This window comes from Castanea sativa, chromosome 8 (genome assembly GCF_040712315.1).
Source record: "Castanea sativa cultivar Marrone di Chiusa Pesio chromosome 8, ASM4071231v1".
NCBI classification, from domain to species: domain Eukaryota; kingdom Viridiplantae; phylum Streptophyta; class Magnoliopsida; order Fagales; family Fagaceae; genus Castanea; species Castanea sativa.
The window spans coordinates 27,642,091-27,648,090 of NC_134020.1; positions in this window are offsets into that span (position 1 = coordinate 27,642,091).

The following is a 6,000-nucleotide window of genomic DNA, read 5'->3' on the forward strand; positions in this document are numbered from 1 at the left end:
TCGTCCAGGCACTTTCTCTATGGATGACCCTTATGTCCATGGACGACCCTTATGTCCATGGACGACCTCCTTATGTCCATAAACGACCATCTTACTTTGGACTAGCCTTTGGCTCTGGACAACTCTTATGGACGAACCGGAGATGGTTCGATTTTTAGTTCCCCATCAACAACCTTGCTCAATACCTTTTTATTAGATGTGAATTTCGACAAATCTATCATTAGAATACATCTTCTTCTTATATCCTTCATACTTACAAATTTTCTAAAAAATTAAATATCAATAGCCATGTCATCAATAGATTATTTAAATTGCAAGTTTTTGTAATTTAAAATTATGCATAAAATATAAACTTATAGATCATATAGTAAATAATATCTGATTTACACAAAATTTAACACATGTATTAAGAGTGTAAAGAACATGCAATTCAACGGTTAGATTTTCAAAATATATAGTAATGTTTATTTTATTGTGTAAAGTTGTAGCTTAAAGTTATAACCAATTTTGTGGTTAAACTTTGTTCTTATTTAAGAGTGTCTTGTGTACCGTATAAGTTGTCATACCCTTTCTTAAAAAATTATCATAGAGTTAATGGTGTGCTTTTGTGTTAAAATTTCATTTCCTCTTACTTATATTTTTAAATATAAATAAATAAATAAAAAGATAGATTTGACTAATTTCTAGTAGTTTTTCAACTAGACATTTTATTTTAATACTTATTCAAATAAAAAAAGATGTCCAGTCAAAAAATTATTTGAGATAAGCCAAACCCAAAGAAAATAATTGATAAAAGTGAAAAACTTAAATGATAGTAAAACCTAAAAAAGTATTTACATATCCTTCCCAACACCCTAGACTTTGATTAAAACAATAGATTTTATTTCATTCTTATTCTTTCACAACAAAAAAAAAAAAAAAAAACATTTTTTGTGGTTAAAAACTATTTTTAGAATATAAACCAATCATAAGCATTGGATTGACCCAACCAAAAAAGCCATCCAACATAGAACTACCTTCTTCAAACAAAGAGAAAATAACAAGTAAGGAAAAGTGGGAAGTAAAAAATATATGTGGTTCCATGACCACGTACAATGGAAGCCATGAGCGAAAAAAGAATGTTTATAAGAGAGCAATTGTAGAGGAGCTAGACCATTAAAAAAAAATATATATATATATGGTTGCCATTCTTGGCTCTTTTCACCACCACTCTGTACCATCAAAATTAGGGGAGGGGGCCGGGTAAGATTATTTTCTATCCAAATAGCCTACCCAGTTTAAGAAATCCTCAATCCAATCCATGACAGCTCTAAAAATCAATGTGACTTATATGTTGGTGTTTGGGTCATTTTTTAGAAGAGCCAAAATAAGGCCCATTGACTTGGGTTCAAAATAATAGGAAGTCAAGCCCATAATTTACTCCAGTAGGACATAGAGGCTAGTGGTCCATAGCAAGAAAGATCATGCGAGGACTTGAGTTCACAATAAAGACAAAATGAATTTCTATTAAGTATTGAACAAATGATACAAATAAGGCTGAAATTCAAAACTCATGTATGGAATTCATTTCAGTCCTCTAAAATTTAAGTTTATATTCAATTAAGGTTTCTTTATCAAATTCTTAATTGCAAAAATTTGAAGGAAAAAAAATTAAAATATTAGACAATAATGAGTTAAATTTTTTTTAATTTTTTTCCTTCAAATTTTTTCATTTAAAAAATCCAATCTATGATTGAAAAATATTTTCCATAATTACAAAAAAAATTATGGAAGTTGACGGAGAAGCTTTAATTAAAAAAATTTGAAACTTAAAAGATTGAAAATACACAAAAACAAAATTAGAGGATTGAAATGAATTCTAATGAAACTTAGAAGGTGCGTGAGTTTTGCATTTTAGCCTACAAATAATTATCTTCAATTATACATAACAAAGTGGTGAGATTGAGGGAGTTGATGACGGAGAGAGGAATGAAACTATTTGCGCTACCACTCACACAAAACACCATTTCTTTGAACTGCTGGATTTAACCCAAGTTAGAGTAATGAATATGAATGTTGAATTGGTTGTTGAAAGTTGGTTTATTTTTGCTTCATTCTTTGGGATTTATAATGGATTAAGAAAGCTCTTAGAATCCTTCTCTTCCTAAGAACTAAGGCTTTTGATTGTTGGATTTTAGGAAAAATGGCAACCTTGAGTGTTGTTCTTGAATGGATAATAGGATTAGCTGCTTTAATGATTATTTTGGGAAAATATTTGATCAATCTCACGTCTTGGCGTTGCCGGGTTGAAAAAACCCCTTAGGAACCTATTGAATTTGTGGGATGTGGTCAGAATGCCTTAGAATCAGCTAGCCTATTTATTTTAGCTTATGGGAATTATATTAGCTTTAATTAGTGTTTATTTTTGAGTTTGTGGCTAATACATGGTTCTACTCATGAACCTTTAGCTTCTACAATTGTTCCAAGCTCACTTTATGAAGCCTCGGTTAAGGTTCATGAATAAACCTAAATAGGTTCATTCTTTATACTCCAAACTCACTTTTTCAGTTTCCTAATAAAAATACATGAGCTTGGGTCATGTATAAAATAAAAAGGATATAAGTAGAAATAATTTAGGCTTGGCATTGTGGGGGGTTTGTAGTGACCATAAACAATTAGTTAGGTTCTAAAGAAAAAAAGTTCCCTAATTAAATTCAAACGCATGACTGGATTGAATTTACTTTTTCTTGGAAAAATTTATAATGCTGGGGCAGTATGGCCAATATATAATTAAATTCAAACGCATGACTGAATTGGACTTACTTTTCCTTGGAAAAATTTATAATGTTGGGGGTTGTATGGCCGATATATATGTGTGTGTGTGTTTTAATTTAATTGAGGACCTAATGCATCATACGAAAGAAACCATATCTAAGATTTTCTGTTCCTTAAAATTTTTTTTATATAATTGTGGGGAGTAAAAGGACCCCAAATGGGCATATGGGCCTTTGGGAGAATTCAAAGCTTCATTATGAAGGTCAAAGCTCAACTCTAGAAAGACTAATGGTTAAAGGATCTTTCTTTCTCTCTCTCGCTTACTCTCTCTCTCTCTCTCTAAAGAAAAAGAAAAGAAATTAATGATATGTATATATAGAAAGAAAGAAAAATATATAAAGAAGTAGTCCTCGGCTCGAGTCCGAGGAAATCCATTTGCAATTATCATTCGTTATTTATATATATTTGTTTATAAAATATCAAGCTCCCAGCACTTCTAACCTAGGTTTCAAGCCCACACTCTACATAATTTTATTGTTTAAGGCTCATCAATCTAGTCTAGAAAAGGTTGGGATACCATGAGCCTAGGTTCTCACCATACGAGTCACGGGAGGATCGTTTCGAGCGCCTTGAGCGTCAAAGGGATCGTGAGGGAAGTGTCCATACGAGGATGGTGCTAGGGCCATGCAGAAGGAGATTAATTGTTTGAAGAGAAAGTTACGTCTTCACCATCCTCATCTAATCCTTCCTCGGAGGAGGAACGGGAGGTAGCTGCTCCTTCTAGGGGCTTAGGGAACGATGCCAAATCTCCGTTTTCACGGAGGATTGAGAAGGGAGGCTTCCTAGGAGGTTTACTCAACCCACCTTTACCATCTACAATGGCCGGAGTCATTTTAACCAGAGGATGGCGGTGCACTCTCACAACGAGACCCTGATGTGTAAAGTTTTCCCTTCTAGCTTGGGACCTGTTGCTATGAGGTGGTTCAACGGCCTTAAATCGGGGTCTATAGGTTCGTTTGGGGAGCTTACTAGAGCATTCGCTTTGCGGTTCATCACGTGTAGTAGAGTACCTCGGCCATTGGACTCGCTGCTATCCATGACCATGAGGGAAGGGGAGACGATGTTTAATGAAATAGATGGCGACTTTGATGAGGTGGCGCCTAATACCTTTAAGGTAGGTCTTCCTAAAGTCTTTGACTGAGGAAGACCAACAACAAGGAAAGGGTAAGGAGAAGGTTATGAGCCCTTCTTTAGATGGGATGGTAGGAGAGAAGAGGAATCGAACCTCTTTTGCCGGTACCACCAGGATGTGGGCCACACTGAATAATTCATCTCGGCCGGCGTTAGGAACAATTAATGTTATTTTTGCTACACAAGCTAAATTTGCCCGTCTTGGGATTCTCCGAGGAGGATAAGGTAGGGACTATCCAACCCCATGACGATGCTCTTGTAGTTACGCTTAGGATAGGGAACTATGATGTAAGGAGGGTGATGATAGATCGGGTTAAGATTGAAGCTGAAGATCTTACTCCTTATGACTCGCCACTTATAAGCTTCGAAAACGGTTGAAATGGATTTCATTGTGGTTGACGCGTACTCTCCATACACGACCATCCTCGCCAGCCATGGCTGCACGCTCTTGGCTCCTCTACCTTGCATGTTAAGGTTAAGTTCCCCTCGGGGGAATGTGTAGAAGAAATCCTTGGCAGCCAATCGGTGGCCAAGCAATGCATGTCGGCTACGATCACCAAAGACTTATAGCGATGATGACAGGAGAGGAGGCTCATTGTGAGGAATTAGAGAAGTTTTCAATAGCCAATGATCCAGAGAGGTTCTTCCAAGTCGGCATACGTTTGCCTCACCAGGAGAAAATGGAGTTGTTGGAATTTCTGAAGGACAATATTGATGTTTTTGCGTGGGACCCGTATGAGGCTCCAGGTGTAGATCCGAGCTTCATTTGCCATCGTTTGAATGTCAACCCTGCCATTGTTCCAAAGGCGGCCACCTCGGTGTTCTTCCAAAGAACATTAAGAGGTGCTCAAACTTAAAAGGGGCTATTAAAGAAGTTTTCTACCGGTTGTAGTTAAAAAGAAAAATGGAACATGGAGAGTATGTGTGGACTTCACGGATTTGAACAAGGCCTGCCCCAAGGATTCGTTCCCAATGCCGCGTATTGATCAACTGGTGGACGCCACTGTCGGACATCCTCGGATGAGTTTTTTGGATGCCTTCTAGGGTTACCATCAGATTCACTTGGTGGTGGAGGATCAAGAGAAGACGGCTTTCATTACTCCAACGGGGAACTACCACTATAAGGTCATGCCATTTGGGTTGAAAAATGCTGGGGCTACTTACCAAAGAATGATGACCAGGATGTTCGAACAGCAATTGGGGAAGACTATTGAGGTGTATGTAGACGATATGGTGGTAAAGAGCAAAACGATACCTTCACACGTCAAGGATCTAGCCGACACCTTCCAGGTGCTAAGAAAGTACAAGCTGCGCCTTAACGCCTCAAAGTGCACTTTTGGCGTGGGGTTCGAAAAGTTTTTGGGATACATGATTACTCACAGAGGCATATGATTGCTGCATTGAATAGGTTTATCTCTCGGTCACTCTACCGATGCCGTCCTTTCTTCCAATTGTTGAATAAGTGGAAAGGGTTTCAATGGACCGAGGATCGCGTATTAGCTTTCCCAATATCTTTCTCGGCCACCCATCTTGTCTCGCCCCGAGGCGGACGAGGTCTTGTTTGCTTATCTCTTATAAGGAATGACGGCGGGGTGCAAAGACCGGTCTACTATGTTAGTAAGTCTTTGAATGAGGCGAGAAAGTGCTTCTGGCCATAGTTCACGCCACGCGCAAGCTTCCTCATTATTTCGTAGGGTGGCAAAGTGGGGAACCATTTTAGGAGCTTTTGACGTTAAATACAAGCCTCGCACCTCGGTGAAGGGCCAGGTCCTCGCCCATTGCTAGAAGAGACTCTAAAGGAAGCACACATGGATGAAAAATCAGTTGGTGTGATCACGGCCGCAGTGCCTTCGACTTGGAACGGTGTCGGACTTGTTCGATATAATTATGTTCGAAAAATCTCTAAGGCTGTCATTCTCGGCTACTAATAATGAAGCCGAGAAAGAAGCCGTTCTGGTAGGCATGAACATGTTACATAAGATCGGTGGAAAGGAAGTCCATGCATTCTTGGACTCTCAGTTGGTGGTCGGCCAGGTCATGGGGACCATGGAGGCT